The sequence below is a fragment of the Cetorhinus maximus genome, chromosome 9, assembly GCF_964194155.1.
Source record: "Cetorhinus maximus chromosome 9, sCetMax3.hap1.1, whole genome shotgun sequence".
NCBI classification, from domain to species: domain Eukaryota; kingdom Metazoa; phylum Chordata; class Chondrichthyes; order Lamniformes; family Cetorhinidae; genus Cetorhinus; species Cetorhinus maximus.
The window spans coordinates 51,675,688-51,694,782 of record NC_135887.1 but is presented as its reverse complement, the minus strand read 5'-3'; the positions used below and the strand labels follow the sequence as shown (position 1 = coordinate 51,694,782).

The following is a 19,095-nucleotide window of genomic DNA, read 5'->3' as shown; positions in this document are numbered from 1 at the left end:
CACAACTAGAAGCACTCTATCTGTGTTTACTCAATTATAACCTTTCATCATTTAAAAGCCCCCCTATTAGGCCATCCCTTCAGCTATCTCCCTTCAAGAGTAAAGAGACCCAGCCCATTCATCCCTTTCTGATAGCCACAACCCTACTGCTCTGGTATAATTCCTACAAATCCCCTCTGCACCGTCTCCGGAGCCTTCGCACACCCACCCCAACCTCCCCTCCCCCATCCTGCACATCCCCTCCTCCACCGCCCTCCTCCCCTCCCCAACCCCCTCACTCCTCCATCCCCCCGCCCAGATGAGTTGATCTAGTTCAATGGCGGAGCAGGCTCGAGGGGCTGAATGGCCTAGTCCTGCTCTTATTTGCCGTGTTCTATGAAGGGATTATAATAATAATTGTATCACATTACAAGCTCCTAACCTGACCTGAGCTGTTTTAATGCTACCAAGCAGAGGCGACGCACTTCCCAACAGGAAGGGAGGAAAATCAGATGTGTCAGTGACTCAAGATACTCTTGCTGCAAAAACAGAAGTTCCCCTTCTCTTCCCAGAATACATGTGCATACAAATACACACAACACACAGATACATTTAATGTATGTACAAATACACACAAATACCAGTGTGAACAACTCTTGCGGAGAAGATTAAGGGTCACTCTGGCATGGGGGTATGTTAAAGTGGGGGAGGGGAGGCTGCCAGGGCTGTGAGAGAGGGGTGGGAGGTGAAGGCTGCCAGGGCTTTGAGAGTGGGATGGGGGGTGGGAGGCTGCCAGGGCTGTGAGAGCGGGGTGGGAGGTGAAGGCTGCCAGGGCTGTGAGAGCGGGGCGGGGGGGTGAAGGCTGCCAGGGCTGTGAGAGCGGGGTGGGAGGTGAAGGCTGCCAGGGCTGTGAGAGCGGGGTGGGAGGTGAAGGCTGCCAGGGCTGTGAGAGCGGGGCGGGGGGGTGAAGGCTGCCAGGGCTGTGAGAGTGGGGCGGGGGGGTGAAGGCTGCCAGGGCTGTGAGAGCGGGGTGGGGGGGGCGAAGGCTGCCAGGGCTGTGAGAGCGGGGCGGGGGTGAAGGCTGCCAGGGCTGTGAGAGTGGGGCGGGGGAGGGGAGGCTGCTAGGGCTGTGAGAGCGGGGCAGGGGTGAAGGCTGTCAGGGCTGTGAGAGCGGGGTGGGGGGTGAAGACTGCCAGGGCTGTGAGAGTGTGCAAGTAGGAGGAGCGCGGGTCATATGCATGCTTGAGATTTATAGGGCTGACTAATGGGAAAAGCAGCATCCTAGCAGCATTTGACTTGGGACATGGGATGGTGGATCAAATACAGGACAGTTGGTCACCCTGACATATACATACAGACTAACACAACACATCCAGAAACATACATCCAGGTATACACGCACACACACAAATACATAGATACACACGCTTCTGCAGTCAAGACACTGCAGTCTGCAAATCCTCTGAGGATATTGTGGATTCTGTGACCTCAGCTGTAAGGGAAAGTCAGTCAATATCAGTACTCACCAGCTCTTCCCAAACTGTTTCGAAAAAACAGTTAAAATCAGAATGATATAAATTGGATCTGAAGTTTTCTGAGATGCAGCGTGATAGTGGTGCAGTGAGCTCAGCCACCCGCACACTCTGGTTGTAGTCCATACAATCCTAGAAACCAGTTTTGTTATAAAAGCAACTTTAATGCCTTCCATTTTTAAAGAGCTCACAGAAATTTGTTTCCTTTATGAGTCATATTTTTATAAATACACACAGTGTTTTACACATAACACTGTCAACACACCATGGGGTCGGCACTCATCTTGGCCTGTGTAAAATCAGCAGACCATAAAATTGGGCCATTAATGGGTGACCGTTTCACTAAGCTCCTTTTAACACTACTGTCCAAGATAAGTATATACCTTAGGCATTTATGAGCAGACTAAAGCATGCTGCTGCAGTATGTGGGGTGGGAGCCTGAGATCTGCTGCACTCCCATGAGCCGCAGAGTGGTGTAGTTGTGGGAAGCTTCAGTAAGGACTCTTAATTCACACAAAAAAATTTGGAAAGGCACAAATGTGGGGTTTTTTGCATCGTTTTGCTCTTTTTCTCTTCAGCACCTTTTGTAATGGGACCAAGAGAAACTGCGCAGGAGAGCAGAAATTCTTAAAAGTGGCAACACATTTTTGTGATTTATTTAACTAAAAAAGGTTATTAATGTTTACATTAAGTTTGTATTTTCCGTGACCCCAATGTCACCAGCAGGTGGCTTGATAGAGAAATCACCTGCACACTCCCTCTCAGTTTTCGATCCCTTGGGATGAATGGATGGACGGAAGTAGGCAGGCTGTGCCCCCACCAAGTAAATTCCACCAGATCACAAAAAGGACAGTTGAATTGCAAACTGCTTAACAGGAAGATGGAAGAAGGATTCCTGTCCTCTGCCAGTGAAGCAATTGATGGAGGCTTTGCAGAGGGTGAGGTGAATATCTTCAGGATTTGTCAAAGGGGCTTGCATTTGTTCATAGAACCATAACATAGAAGGAAGCCATACGGCCCATTATGCCTATGCTGACTCATTGAAAGAGCTATCCAATTAGCTCCAATTCCCCTGAGCTGTCCCTATAGCCCTGCAAAATTTTCCCTTTCCAATATTTATCCAACTCCCTTTTGAAATTACTATGGAGTCTGTTTCCCCCACCCTTTCAGGCAGGGCATTCCAGATCACAACTCGCTGTGAGAAAAAAAAACTCTTCTCATCTCCCCCTTTGTTTCTTTTGTGGGTTGTCTTAAATATAATTTGCTTCCCTCCTGTTCCAAACAAGCCATCTCTCAAAAAGTGAGAACCTATGTACCAAACAGAGCTTCCATCAGTGGATGAAGAGGAGTTCAAGCACTCTAAGGCTGAAAACTTATTTTTTATTTAAAAGGCCAAGAATAAAGATCTTTTTTAGCAAGAACAAATTATCCCTTTGAGACAGATAGTACCTACAACAATGGCAACATTGGAACCTGTAGCACCAGCTTATTTTGGGAACAATTTGCTTGAACCGTACCCGGCAACAGAGCAGAAAATCAGACTGCACAGGTCTGGCACTCACTGAGATGCAATTTTCCTTGATGCACTCTGCACATGAACAAAGGAACAGTTCTGCCATTCACTTAGATTACGGCTGAACTCTTCCACATTTATATGGCTTTGTATCCCTTACCACTTGATATACCTGCCTAACAAAAATATATCAATATCAGTGTTGAAAATTTTACATTGACCCCATGCATCCACAACCATTTGGATTGCAATAAGCAGTAAAGGAGCTGGGTTTGCTGCATTTGAGACCCTTAAACGGTTGCGGGGACCAAGGGCGTCCCAGATTCGGAGTGTGGTAGCACTAAGTGTGGTAGCAGGCGGGTAAAACGACATTTTACCCACCTCCATGTTGTCCCAAACCCTCCACATTATTTATACACTCCCGGGAAATACGCGATTTCGATGGCGGGAGGGCTCTCATTCGCCCGCCTGCCATCACCCCGCCACTGTATCACGCTGGGTGCCATATTTAAAGTCCAGTCACAAGCACACATCTCATTACTTCCAGACCACCACTGCTGCACAGAAGACATGGCCCTGAAACTGAAGAAAACTGAAGCCCCTAGGTTCAGCGCCTTTTGGATGCCGTGGAGGCCCGCCGGGATGTCACCTACACCCGCTCTGGCCGCAGGATGGGTAGCGGCATCACCAGCCAGGTTTGGGAGGCGGTGGTAGCGGTGGTCAGCCCCAATGCCCTTCAAAAGAGGACAGCCACCCAGAGCCGCAAGAGGATGAATGATCTCCTTCGTTCCACCAGAGTAAGTCACTCTTTTCATCACTCTCAATTCACACACTCACAAACTCATCACACACCCACAGGGTCCGCACCCACTGCCAGCTCAAAGAACATCACCATTCACTCTTTCACACACATGTTCATTGTCCTCATCCCATCCATGGGATCACTCACCACCCACACACGGCAGGCATACTTATCATCTGGCCCGGCAGCCTCGGGATCACAATCTGGTGAGCACAGCGCACTGTCTGATACACAGCAGGCGGCGGCAGGGACTTCCCAGGTCCCCGGCGCTCAGAGGACTGCTGGAGGCCAGAAATTTGCTGAGTCCGAGTCAGATGACGAGCCTCTGGACTCAGTCATGTCTCAGCTGCTGGAGCTGCAAAGGCAAGCTCAGGAACATCAGGAAGGGATGTCCGCTGCATTTCTCAGACTCCAAGGCACGATGGAGGAGTCCATCTGTCTTCAGGCTGAGGTGATATCGCCAGCATGCCAACGTACCGAGGTCAACACTGGCAAGATGGTGGCTGCCATGGAGACCTCGGTCCAGGTCATTGCTTCTGCACTGCTGCGCAGGTTCAACTCCATCGCTGAGGCCATAGTTAGCCTCCAACAGTGTGTACACAAGATGGGTGGGCAGGGCACGCCGATCTCACTCCAGCTACCCCTTCTCCTCAAGGAGTCAGCCTGGGGCCCTCGGGCACCCATAGGGAGGAGGATCAGCAGGTGCACACTCCGGGGCCAACCATCCATGTGACTCCTGTGACCTCAGCAGCTCCAGCTCCACAGGCCGAGGAGGTGCCACTGCTACACAGTAGGATCCCAAAAGCAGGCCGGGGCCCTCCAGGTCTCGGCCCTCTACAGGACGCCCATCAAGACCATCACAGACAGGGTGTAGCAGTCAGCAGGCTGCCTCCACCACAGCAGTGGATGTCCAGGGAGCCCCAAGATGTAACAGCAGGGTTAGGAAAGTTAAGATTAGAAGCACAGCCCGGGCATGGGTGTTAATCACTTGTACATACTGTTCACTATTGTCAATAAACTCCCAAGGATGTCTCCCTGCCCATGGCTCCTTGTTCTGATGAGCAGTGTTCTTGTCACTCAGATGTGAAACCCTTCTGCACAAGATAAAGGCAGGTGTCTCAGTCCAGGGCCTCTTCTCTGTGCTCTGTGTAGCCTCTGGACCAAAGTGATGGTCCGGCCTCACACTCCCTGGACACATAACTGATGCCTGCACCTTGGCGGTGCTGGTCATTGCTGCCAGAATATAGTGGGCAGGCGTCACAGAGTTCCATCATTCTCTCTGTGTGCTCTCAGCACCTTTAAGGTGGGGCTGGTCCCCATCTCTTCCGTATCTGTGACCAGTGACGTTGTGCTCCTGAAGGGCTCAGGTACTGAAGGCGGACAAAGGATCAGATGCTTTTAAAGTTTCATGGCTAGGTGTCTATGATATGACCCTGATCACGGAGTGCAAGCGAGCTGCCCTCGGCCAGACAGGAGTCAGACATTCTCAGAGGCTATGGGAAGATCTATGGAGTGTCCTCACTGCATGTTGTCATCATCCTCCTGTAATTGAGCAACTATTAGGGCCTCCCCTGCGTCTCCATGAGGAGCATTCTCAGAGACGGTATTTGCGCTGCCATAAGCCAGACTGGAGTCAAACATTCACAGATGCAATGTGAGGATCTATGGGGTCACCTCACTGGATGTCGTCATCATCCTCCACAAATCTAGCAGCTATGAAGGCTCCCGAGCGTGCCTGCCTCGTCTAGCCAGTGCAAAGGCCTCATCCCCATCATTTCTGACTTTGAGGACCTCCTCACCCTCATCTCTGTCGGCGTCCTCCTCATCAGAGGAAACCTCTAGCTCTTCCATCTTGCCCTTAGTCTGCTCATCTCCCCGTTGCAGCGCCAGTTTGTAAAGGGTGCAGCAGATGATGACGATGCGTGACACCCTCTGTGGACTGTATTGCAGGGCTCCACCAGACCAGTCCAGGCACTGGAACCTTATCTTCAGCATCCCAACTGTCTGCTCCACCAAGCTGCGATCTGTAACGTGAGCCTCATTATACCGTCACTCTGCTGCAGTCTGAGACCTGCCGCATGGGTGTCATCAGCCACGGCCTCTACAGGTAGCTCTTATCCCCAAGGAGCCATCCCTGCAGCTTCTCCGGACCCTGGAAGACTTCAGGGATCTGTGACCGACTGAGAATGTAGGAGTCGTGCACACTCCCTGGAAACCGTGTGCATACCTGCCCCTGTATTTCTGGTGGTCGCAAACCAGCTGCACACTCACCGAATGGAAGCCCTTGCAGTTGACCGTGTGTTGTGACGGAGATCTGAGCGCCGTGGGTGCAGTTGATCACACCCTGAACATGTGGGAAACCTGAGATCTGGGGAATCCGATCGCTCTTGCATCCTGGCTGTCCCGGTTCCGGACGAAATGTGCAAAGTTGTGTGCCCTTGCAAAGATGGCTCCCATGACTTCATGGATGCATTTGTGGTTGGAGGCTTGTGAGATCCCACAGAGGTCACCTATGGAGCCCTGAAAGGAGCCACTGGCAGAAATTGAGCACTGCGGTCACTTTCAGGGCCACTGACAGTGGATGCCCTCCATGACCCCATGGTGCCAAATCCTGCAGTAGCTGGCAGATGTGAGCGACCAGTTCCCTGGATATGCGCAGTCTTCAGCGACACTGGTTCTTGGTCATCTGTAGGAATGACAGGTGGTGTCTATAGACCCTGGGTGTCACTAGGCACTGACCGGCGACAGCTCGCTGTGGCTCTTGGGCGGTGTGTGCGGGACCCCCAGCCACCATTTCTTCCTGAGGTTGCTGCTCCTGCCTCTGCGCAGCCAGGAGCCTCAGTCACTCTCTCTTCCGTTGTCTTCGCTCTCTGTAGGCCATCAGGCGTACAGTTAGTTCATCAGGATCCATGATCCTCACGTACTCCTCCTGCAGGATGGAAGAGAGAGACACGTGGCTAGCATGGGTGAACTAAGAACCTGCCCTGGTTAATTGTGAAGGCTGCTTAACGCTCCCTGGAGAGTTCTGGCCACCACTTGGATGGCCAGAGATTGGTGCGCTGCATGGCTGCCCGAAACCCCACCACCTCTGCCCCAGTCCATCTGACTGATCAGCGGCAGATTTGCCCATTGGACTGCATACTGTGCTATCAGCTCAGGCACAGGCATTCTCCTAACCTGCGCTGCTAGGCTGCACTGTTAGCTTGAAGCATGAGGGAGACTGGTCCAAACCAGGATGATGACATTGCAAGGTGCAGTGAGTGCCTCCAGCAGTGACTGCTCCATGGCCAGCTTTAGCAAGGAGACTGTACAACTTGCACAGTCATTCAACTGTTCTGCAGGCCACTAAAATGCTCATGACTTTACAGTCTGTGCCGGGCTGGGGGGGTTGTGGGGAGGTGAAAAGCTTTGGAGCACTTGATGGCACTTTGATGCCTCTGTGTTGTTTGAGTAGGCAGATAAGCTATAAGTCTGACTCCAATCATATCAATATGGCTGCGCCTGAACTGTCTGAGTTGCAGAGGAATGGTCACTTTATACAGGTTTCCCTAATGCTTGGCCCCTTCTCTCACCCACCCTACCCCCCACCCCAAATGCTTGTGCGCTAGTTTCAATGGCAAGCTCTTGCCTCCCCCCACCCCCACAAATCGCCTCAATGGCAGGGATGCCCTTGCCACCCCCTCACAAGTCGCCTCAACGGCAGAGCTGCCTTTAACCTTGATGCCCCGGCGCCCCTCAAGCTTGAAGTCCAAGAGGCGACCCTGACGAGCGCTGCACAACGTTACTGTGTACTCACCTCGAGTTCCCCTCAAAGTGCAGCCTGCCAAGTGCAGATTGTTCATGTGCTGTTGTGAAACACGTTGGGGTGTTTTCCTGCCAACGTGGATGGACAATCCAGCGCAGGGGACGATTCCAGTGGGCAGGCCTAATAATAATATGCTGAAGTATTACAATGAGGTTCCCGACGTCTGATGGCGGGAAATGTGGCCCGTCATCGGCGGGCTGAGGGGATGATCACAAACTGGTTTAATGTCATCGGAAAACCAATCGTGCAATATTGCCCACTCATGCCACCGAACACGCTTAACGCCGGTGGACATGGAAAATTCTGCCCTAAAGCTGCAGCCATCGTCAAAAGGTAAACCTGTTTTTAAAAATAATTCTTAAAAATGTTATTGCAGAACAAGATGAATCAGGAGTGCCCCACCTGACTTCAAAATATTCAAATTCTTCCTCCACCACAAGCCCATTGCCACACCCCCGGTATGTCCATCACCCAGTATTTACCTTAGGACTACTGACAACTAATATTCAACTGTGTAAAATGAGAAAGCTGTCAATAGAGGCCTCCAGAAGTTTAGCCAAACTATGTAAATAAGGCTCAAGACCGAATTTCAGACATGCCTAGGGCCTCCCTATTGAAGCAAGCGCCTCACTTATTCTGCATCCAAAAGTGGATCGTAACCAATTTCTTGGCCAGTGTTTCTTTAAGCTCCACAATTCAATTGAGAGCATCAAATGCCAAGAATATTTCCATCAATGCTCTTCTTTCTTTCGCTCTATTATTTTTCTCCTCCCTTGTCCTGAGGTTAGTGGCTCATTGTCCCATAGAACTGTCATTATCCATATGGCCATGCATTGGGTCTGAGTTGGACCTCCAACGACCACAACCATCTTTCTTTGTGTTAGGTATGACTCTAACCAGTGGAGAGCTTTCCCCCTGATTCCCATTGACTCCAGTTTTGCTAGGGCTCCTTGATGCCATACTCGATCAAGTGTTGTCTTGATGTCAAGGGCAAGTCACTCTCACCTTCCCTCTTGAGTTCAGCTCTTTCGTCCATGTTTAAACAAAGGTTATAATAAGGTCAGGAGCCGAGTGGCCCTGGTGGAATCCAAACTGAGCATCAGTGAGCAGGTTATTGCTGTGTAAGTACCACTTGATAGCACTGCAGTCCATGCGGTGTAGGTACACCCATAGTGCTGTTAGGAAGGGAGTTCTATGATTTTGACCCAGCAACAGTGAAGGAACGGTGATATATTTCCAAGTCAGGACGGTGTATGTGGCTTGGAGGAGAACTTGCAGGTTGTGGTGTTCCCATGTGTCTGCTGCCCTTGTCCTTCTAGTTGGTCAGGTCGCGGGTTTGGAAGGTGTTGTTGAAGGAACTTTGGTGAGTTACTGCAGTTCATCTTGTAGGTGGTACACGCTGCTGCCACTGTGCGCTGGTGGTGGAGGGAGTAAATGTTTAAAGTGGTGGATGGGGTGCCAGTCAAGTGGGCTGCTTTGTCCTGGATGGTGTAAAGCTTCTTGAGTGTTGTTGGAGCTGCACTCGTCCAGGCAAGTGGAGAGTATTCCATCACACTCCTGGCTTGTGTCTTGAAGATAGTGGACAGGTTTTGGGGAGCCAGAAGGTGAGTTACTCGCCTCAGAATACCAGTGCCTGACCTGCACTTGTAGTTATAGTATTTATATGGCTGGTCCAGTACAGGTTCTGGTCAATGGTAACCCCAGGATGTTGATAGTTGGGGATTCAGTGATGGTAATGCCATTGAATATCATGGGGAAATGGTTACATCCTCTCTAGTTTGGATGGTCACTGCCTAGCACTTGTGTGGTGTGAATGTTACTTGCTATTTATCAGCCCAATCAGTCTGCTTCAGTATCTGAGGAGTCGTGAATACTGCTGAACATTGTGCAATCATCAGCGAACATCCCCACTTCTGACTTTATGATGGGAGAATGATCATTGATGAAGCAGTTGAAGATGATTGGGCCAAGGACACAGCCCTGAGGAACTCCTGCAGCAATGTCCTGGGACTGAGATGTTTGGCTTCCAAAAACCGCAACCATCTTTGTTTTGCGCTAGGTATGACTCCAACCAGTGGAAAGTTTTCCCCTGATTCCCACTGACTTCAATTTTGCTAGATGATGTCAAACTCAGTCTGTCACTGTAGGAAAATCTTAATTCCTTACTAACTGATAGGGGTAGGGGTATTTGCAGGGGCCATGAAGCTGTCCATATCTGTAAGGGTTGCATTGGTCGCACTTCTCCCTACCCATCGGTGTAACTTGGAGGACACTACAGTCAATCATTGAGGAGATCCTGATGCCCCTCCTGGATAAAGTTAAAGATAATTATTTTACTGTGTTCAGCTCTTAAAGGGCTATCTACCAGTATTTTTATGCGCAATGCCCTCCAGTACCTGTTTCCTTTTTCTTGGGGCATTGGGCCCTTTTCAAAGGCTTTGACAGAATTTACTGACTCTCAGCTTGGGAGAGAGTTCTGGGCCCAACTTTCAAGGTATTATGTGTCTTACATAGACACAGCCCCTAACATAGAAGGAACAGGTGCAACAGCCTCTGTTTACTACCCCGCCCAACAAAATTTTAGAGACAAGCTTAAACTGAGTAGAATCCTGGGAGTACCAGGATTGGCCTTAATCCCTGCCCTCATCAGGCAAGGAACCAATTTTACATCTGGGTTCCAATCGGAATCTTGGGCCCATTCCCATTAGCTTTTACTGACATTTATCTTATCTGACAAATGAACGGACATGCTAGGTTACAAGATTTCCTGAAATGGTGGGCCTGAATTTAAAGGGGGTTGGGCAGCTGATGGGTGTGGGGGCTTCGTGATTCACAGTTTCCCAACATAACCCCAACAGGAGTCAAAAAATTTGCATTTACAAAGACTTTTTATGACCACTCAAAGTACTTTACAGCCAATGAAGTATTTTTGAAGTGTCATCCCTGTAGGAAATACAGCAGCCCAGATGCACACAGCATTTTCATGGTTGGAACGCATATCGGGAGTCGGGAATTTTCCCGGCCCCGCAATCCTGTCTACAATCTGAAGGAGCCTGTTGCCCTATTTTCGTGCTAGGGAGGAGAGCAAAAGCTGGAGACAGGTTCGCCACCTCCAGAGGCAGGCCGGAGACATAAATGGGCCCAGAGACCATGGGAAGTGAGAAATGGGCCAATGCTGATGTGGCCCAGCCACAGGGCTCGTCTCTGCGGATGAGAACATTGGTGGCTCAAAACGACAAAGAAAGCAATGCTGATCAGTTTTATGGACTCCCCCCCCCCCGCCCTTCACCCTCTTCAATCCCATCACCCTCGCCCAACCTGGCAACGTTGCTACAAAGTCCTGCTAGCTCTGACTATGGGTGACACAGATAACTCATCAGACGTAAATCAGGAGGCCTCCCGATAATGACCGCCTCCATGAAAACCAAGGGGGATCTGTATAGTATAGGGCCTGGCACATAAGGGGTTAATATGCAATTGAGTACTGTACCACCCACACATTGATGTAAGAGAACACATGACCCGCACCTAGGGGTCAATTAGTGCTGGACAGAGCCTTGTGTAGAAGCAAACTTGGCCCTTTACTGTACCTATGTATATAGTTTCTAGTAGTTAATAAATACCTACTATTGAATTACATAAGACTACAAATACCTAAATAAGACTTGCTGAACTACGCCCAACACCTTACAACATGGTGACAGCGAATGGAACAACTCAAAACCTCACAGAGACTGCAGAAGAAAATTAAAATCCTGGAAACCTGAAGGAAAAATCAAAGAAGCATTCTGACCTGAAGAAAAACTCAAGAAGGGAAGGCGCAGAAGGAAATTGCCAGAGAAAATCTCCAAAGGACGGTTTGAAAGCTGAAGGCAGAAATTAGGTTCCTCACTGCAGCATAAGACTCCTATTGAATCCCGTGGAAGTCCACCTTCATTGTCCAGAATGTGCAGAGTCAGCAGGCCTAGCAGGGGTGAGCTAAAATTTAAAACTCCTAGACAACATGTCCTAAAAAAAAGTTGAATACTGCAGTGGTCAGAAATTGCCATTTAAACCTCAGGCCAGGAAACTCGATTCCCGAATCAGTGCCTGAACACGTGGTGGCCGAGCTCACTCCGAACAAAGAGAAAAAATAATTAATTAAACATTAATCACGACTGAGAGGGCAGCTTAAAAAATCCAGCAAAAGCCGGGATTCGATGCTTCCAAGACGCGAAAACATTGCGCTAAAGTGTGGAAGACTCTAACCAGTCAGTCCAGACAGCTATTGTTGAAAAAATGTAAACGCTGAGATCGCGAATGCCATTACTGTGTGAGCTGGCCAAAACTGACAAGTGTGGGAAAACCCTTTGTGTAGAAGCATACGGCGACACCATCTTGGATTTTTGGAAACCTTTTAAAGCTGAACCTGCAAGTTAAAAATTTTAACCATGGTATCAGAAACCCACCTTTCCAGATCAATTTGGACAATCCAAGCCCCAGATCAATCGCATAATTGAGAACTCTGGAGAAAGAGATTCCTTTGATAAATGATTGCTCCAGGTCTGGGTAAAAAGACAGAAGCTGAACAAGTTAACACACTACTTTATTCAGTAGGCCTGATAGCCAATGATATACGAGCTAGACAAAGAATCAACAAATCATCCGGAAAATTTGATGAAGTTTTAAAATCACTCGACCCTTCATTTAACCTCAGAAGTAACAAAATCCTTGAGAGGGCTAAATTTAATAGATGTGCCCAGCAGCCAGGAGAACCTGTTGACTTCTTCATTATGTACAGAATGGCTGAAGGCTGTGATTATCGTGACCTGAAATCTGAGCTAATCAGGGATTGAATAGCTGTAGGATTGGAGAATGACACACTCCCAGACATGCTTCAAGTGAAGGAAGACCTAACCCTTGAGAAACCATCCAGACTTTCAGGGATCTGATATCCATTTGCAGCACCGATTCATATTAAGGGGAGAAAGCAAACCGTGGTACGAAAAATCCCACCGTCCCGTTAGTAAAACAGCACAGAAACAGGGACACTCCAGGCCAAGGGAAGCAATACCCTAACCTATCAGTAAAGCAACCATGCCAGTACTGTGGATCAAAGCCCCCACAGATGTGCTCAACATCCAATAATTTCAGCCCAATGCTTTGAATGTAACCCAAATAGGGAACTTCGGGAAGCTGTGCAAAGCCAAAACCCCAAAACACACAGATCCCAAGAGGACACACAACCATGCTTCTTGGGTGAGGGCAAAAATCCTGGGTTTTCATTCTGGAATGTGGAAATACTGGTTAATAGCCATCTCACATACTTTAAGTTGGACACAGGAGCCAGTGTTACAGTCCTATTGGACAGAGAGCCATGGCTGGTGACCCAACGGTTGATGCCACCCACAATGCAGGACCAGGAGGCATCAAAATGCGGATGGAAGGTACTCTGCAGGTGACCCTCAGGTACAAATATAAAACAATCCAAAAGATCCTATTCATGGTCCACAACCAGGACTGTTCACTGCTCAGCCAGAAAGCCTGCGTCGACCTTAACCTTTTTCAAAAAATTGGCGAGGTCAACTAACAAGGGCCCGGCTCCAAGTATAAAAAGGAGTTCCTGAGTCCCTTTACAGGATTGGGGCGACTGAAGAATGCATTCAAGATCACACTGAGGGAGGATATTAAATCCATGTGCCTGTTCATGCCACGGAAGATTCCCCATCCACTCACGAAGCAAGTGCAGCAGCAGGTGGATGAGATGTCAAGCATGGGGGTCATCTCTCCGGTCACACAACCAACCGCATGGTGTCCCAGGATGGTCCCAGTCCTTTAGGGAAGGAAATCTGCCGTTCTCACCTGGTCTGGCCTCAGACCCACAACAATATGGTTGACTCTTAAGTGCCCTCTGAAATGGCCTAGCAAGCCACTCAGTTGTATCAAACTGCTACAAAGTCTCAAAAAAGGAGTGACACCGGACGGGCCACCCGGCATCAACCTAGGAAAAGAAAATGGCAAACTCAACCCTGTCAACTCTGCAAAGTCCTCCTAACTAACATCTAGGGTCTAGTGCCAAAATTTGGAGAGCTGTCTCACAGACTAGTCAAGCAACAGCCTGACATAATCATCCTCACAGAGTCATACTTGACAGATAATGTCCCAGACACCACCATCACTCATCCCTGGTTATGTCCTGTCCCACCGGCACGACAGACTCAGCAGAGGTGGTGGCACAGTGATATACAGTCATGAAGGAGTTGTCCTGGGAGTCCTCAACATTGACTCTGGACTTCATGAAGTTTCATGGCATCAGGTCAAACATGGGCAAAGAAACCTCCTGCTGATTACCACGTACTTCCCTCACTCAGCTGATGAATCAGTGCTCCTCCATGTTGAACACCACTTGGAGGAAGCACTGAGGATGGCAAGGGCGCAGAATGTACTCTGGGTGGGGTCTTCAATGTCCATCACCAAGAGTGGCTCGGTAGCACCACTACTGACCGAGCTGGCCGAGTGCTAAATGACATAGCTGCTAGAGTGGCTCTGCGGCAGATAGTGAGGAGACCAACAAGAGGGAAAAATATATTTGACTTCATCCTCACCAACCTACCTGCTGCAGATGCATCTGTCCATGACAGTATTGGTAGGAGTGACCACAGCACAGTTATTGTGGAGACCAAGTCCTGCCTTAACATTGAGGATACCCTCTACCATGTTGTGTGGCACTACTGCCATGCTAAATGGCGAAATAGATTTCGAACAGATCTAGCTACTCAAGACTGGACATCCATGAGGCACCATGGGCCATCAGCAGCACCAGAATTGTACTCGAACACAATCTGTAACCTCATGGCCCAGCATAAACCCCATTCTACCATTACATCAACCCTGATTCAATGAAGAGTGCAGGAGGGCATGCCAGGAGCAGCACCAGGCATACCTAAAAATGAGGTGTCAACTTGGTGAAGCTATAACACAGGACTACTTACATTCCAAACAGCATAAGCAGCAAGTGATAGACAGAGCTAAGCGATCCCACAACCAACTGATTAGATCTAAGCTCTGCAGAACTGCCACATCGAGTCGTGAATGGTGATGGACAATTACATAACTCACTGGAGGAGGAGCCTCCAAAAATATTTCTATCCTCAATGATGGGGGAGCCCAGTACATCAGCGCAAAAGATAAGGCTGAAGCATTTGCTAAAATCTTCAGCCAGAAGTGCCAAGTGGATGATCCATCTCGGCCTCCTCCGGAGGTCCCCAGCCTCACAGATACCAGTCTTCAGCCAATTCGATTCACTCCACGTGATATCAAGAAACTGCTGAAGGCACTGGATGTTGCAAAGGCTATAGGCTATGGGCCGTGACAATATTCTGGCAATAATACTGAAGACCTGTGCTCCAGAACTTTCCATGCCCTTAGCCAAGCTGTTCCAGTACAGCTACAACACTGGCATCGACCTGGCTATATGGAAAAGTGCCCAGGTATGTCCTATACTCAAAATGCAGGACAAATCCAACCTGACCAATTACTGCCCCATCAGTCCACTCTTGAGCATCAGTAAATTAATGGAAGGGGTCATCAACAGTGTTATCAAGCGGCCCATGCTTAGCAATAACCTGCTCACTGATGCCCAGTTTGGGTTCTGTCAGGGCCACTCAACCGCTGACCTCATTACAGCCTTGGGTTAAACATGGACAGAAGAGCTGAACACCTGAGGTGAGGTGAGAGTGACTGCCCTTGACATCAAGGCAGCATTTGACAAACTGTGGCATCAAGGAGCCCTAACAAAACTGGAATCAATGGGAATCAGGGGGAAAACTCTCCACTGGTTGGAGTTATACCTAGCACAAAAGAAGATGGTTGTAGTTGTTGGTGGTCAATCATCTCAGCTCCAGGACATCACTGCAGGAGTTTCGCAGGGTAGTGTCCTCTGCCCAACCATCTTCAGATGCTTTATCAATGACCTTCCTTCCATCATAAGGTCAGAAGTGTGGATGTTCGTTGATGATGGCACAATGTTCAGCACCATTCATGACTCCTCAGATACTGAAGCAGTCCATGTCCAAATGCAGCAAGACCTGGACAATATCCAGGCTTGGGTTGACAAGTGGCAAGTAGCATTTACGCCACACAAGTGTCAGGCAATGACCATCTCCAAAAAGAGAGAATCTAACCATCGCCCCTTGACATTCAATGGTATCACCATCACTGAATCCCCTCTTATCAATATCCTGGGGGGGTTACCATTGACCAGAAACTGAACTGGACTAGCCATATAAATACTGTGGCTACAACAGCAGGTCAGAGACCTGGAATCTTGTGACGAGTAACTCACCTCCCTACTCCCCAAAGCCTGTCCACCATCTACAAGGCACAAGCCAGGAGTGTGTCATGAAGTTATTAATGTATATAATATTACTGGAAAATATTTTTCTTTTAAAATAGAGGTTTAGTCTGTGGGTGTGTCTTAATTGGATTAAAGCCAGCTAGTCTGGGTGCTTTGATGTGTACTAGTTTTGAGATGTAAACAGAGAAGTGGAGGTGCATTTGTATTTTGTTGAATAGGGCATTCAAGAAGTGGGGTGAAATCTGGCACCTAGCTCTCAGAGACCAAGCAATATGTTTATATTTCTAATAAAATTGGTACTATGAAAGGGGTTTTATTGTTAGAGAAGTGGATTTCAAAGGGCTCTTGATACAATGAGAATTTACATTCAATGAGCTGTGCTAGATATAAGGATAGCAGTTTTGTGTGTGCGGGGCAGAGGCAATGTAAGATCAAAGTAGCTGTAAGCCTACAACTGTCTCCACAGAAACCAAAATGAAAGGAACCTTATTTTGAATTTGTAAGGTGAAAATGCTTTGCCTGGTGTCTAGTTAAGTCTATGGGTTGCTGTTGCCTTAATGGAGATTAGTTTGGGAATTTGTTGAAAGTTATGATAGTAGTAATTTGTAGCCATGTGTATATATTTAACTTGTGTAAATTAGTAAAATGTATCATTTAGTTTAATATAAAACCTCTCGAGAGCTGGTGGTCTGATTCCTGAATTTAGAGTTGCATCTCAAACATGCCACTTAAAAATATAGGTTATGACAGTTTTTAAAGTTTCCCTCTGAGATTTTTAAATAACTCAGCTTTACCGAAAGACTGTCTCATAACAAGTGTGATGGAATACTCCTCACTTGCCTGGACGAGTGCAGCTCCCACAACAATCAAGAATCTTGACACCGTCCAGGACAAAGCAGCCGGCTTAATTGGCACCACATCCACAAACATTCAATCCCTCCACCACTGACGCACAGCAGCAGTAGTGTGTACCATCTACAAGATGCATTGTAATAATTCACCAAGGCTCCTTAGACAGCACCTTCCAAGCCCATGACCATTAACATCTAGAAAGATAAGGGCAGCAGATAGATGGGAACACCACCACCTGGAAGTTCCTTTCCAAGTCACTCACCATCCTGACTTGGAAATATATCGCTGTTCCTTCACTGTGTCTGGGTCAAAATCCTGGAACTCCCTAACAGCACTGTGGGTGTACCTATACCACATGGACTGCAGTGGTTCAAGAAGGCAGCTCACCACCACCTTCTCAAGGGCAACTAGGGATGGTCAATAAATGCTGGTACAGCCAGTGAAGCCCACATCTCATGAATGAATTTTTTAAAAATCTAATCGAAGAGCTGGAAGAGTACTCCCAATTGACAAGGAGACACCTGCCGGTGACCGTAAGTAAACTCCAACAGATTCGCCAGGAACAAATGCAAGATGAGGAGTGTGCCTGCAACCACCATTTCTGTCAACAAAGGTGGCCACAACAGAGATCAAGCAGTGGTACCTTGAAACCTTGGTTCGAACAACAAAAACACTTTACTGTCACTGGCAATCTCCTGGTCTACAATAAGTGGCTAGCGATCCCAGTTTCTCTTCAGCCGGAGATCCTCCAAAAAATACACCAGGGCACCACCAAGTGTAGAGCACGGGCCCAATCTGCTGTCTGCTGGCCAGGCAGCTCCAGAGCGATTGAGGACATGATATTGAACTGCTAGGTGTATGCGCTGAACAAGCAGGAGCGCAGGAGCAAAGGAGCCTTATCCCCACACAGTTCCCTATCAGGCCATGGGAGAGGCTGGGCATCAATTTATTTGTCTTCTTCAGCAAATCTTTCCTTATTGTGGTGGATTACTTTTCCAGATGGGTTGAGGTGACAAAACTGTACACGATAACCACAGATGCAGTAGTTAAAGCACTGAAAGAGATGTTCACAAGCACTGGACGCGATTGTATCCAATAATGGCCCACAATTTTCAAACAAGTACTTTGACCAATTTGCCGCCACATCTGGGTTCCACCACTGTACCAGCTCCCAAAGATACCCACAGTCAAATGGGGGGGCCAAAAGAGCACTATAAAAGCCCTCCTAAAAAAGAACAAAGACTTTCAAACGGCACTGTTGACCTACAGGTCCACCCTGTTACAATGCGGCTTAGCCCCATCCGAACTCCTGATGGGTAGAAAACTCCACACACGGTCCTGCTGAATAAACTAATACTAGGGTCAGCATGGTTTTGTTAAGGAAAGTCATGTCTTACTAACTTAGTTGAATCTATTGAGGAAGTAACAAGGAGGATTGATGAGGGTAGTGCATTGGATGTGGTCTACAGGGCAGAATTTTACGTCCTGCGGGCAGGCATGTGCCCGAATCGATCAGGCTTAAAATCGCACGAGATGACGTCAGGTGAGCATACCGATGTCATCGTGCACTTGCGCAATATTTCGCTCGGCAAGCGCACGCGGCAGTCGAAAGCGTGCCTGCCGACAATTAAGCGGGCAATTAAGCCCAAATGCACAATCGAACACGATTTTTGTGGCCCGTCGAACCTTATGGTTGGCGGATGGGCCAATCGGCTAGACGGCCTTTACATTTTTTATGAAACCTCATCCAAGGGTGGGATGAAATCTCCGCTAGGAAATAAAATTAAAATAAATATCTGGGGACAGCATTTTTATGAGGTATGCTTGCAAGTGCTTGATTGTGCCACATGGACATTTTTTTCTGCTTTATTTTATTATTTGCAGGTCTGCAGCTCCCTGAGGCAGCTCCCTGGCTTCAGGGAGCTCTCTCGCAGCGCACACCCACACCCACCGTGATATTGTCGCCTGCCCTCTTCCCGTCCCCTCACCGGCAGCACTGAGCTTTTTAGTGCACTGGCTGGCCGTTAGATGGCCAGCCAGCGTGGAATTGCAGTCGGGGGCCAATCACGGTCAGGGACCCATGACAGGTAACAAAGGATAATGATCAACGGATGTTTTTGCATATGGAAAGCAGTTTCCAGTGGTGTTCTACAGAGCTCAGTGTTGGGATCCTTGCTGTTTGTGGTGTACATTAATGATTTGGACTTAAATGTGGGAGGCATGATTGTGCAATTTGCAGACCAAAAAAAATTGGTCGTGTAGTTGATAGTGAAAAGG

The 19,095-nt window shown here is 48.4% G+C and overlaps 1 long non-coding RNA gene across 1 annotated transcript in view; it reads left to right on the top strand.

Moving 5' to 3' along the window:
* Positions 1 to 19,095, top strand: part of LOC144684651 (uncharacterized) — a 42,843-nt gene that overhangs the window by 19,094 nt on the left and 4,654 nt on the right. Inside the window, exon 3 of the long non-coding RNA XR_013577535.1 lies at positions 18,703 to 18,905. This is a non-coding gene — a long non-coding RNA (uncharacterized LOC144684651). The remainder of the gene's footprint in view (positions 1 to 18,702; positions 18,906 to 19,095) is intronic.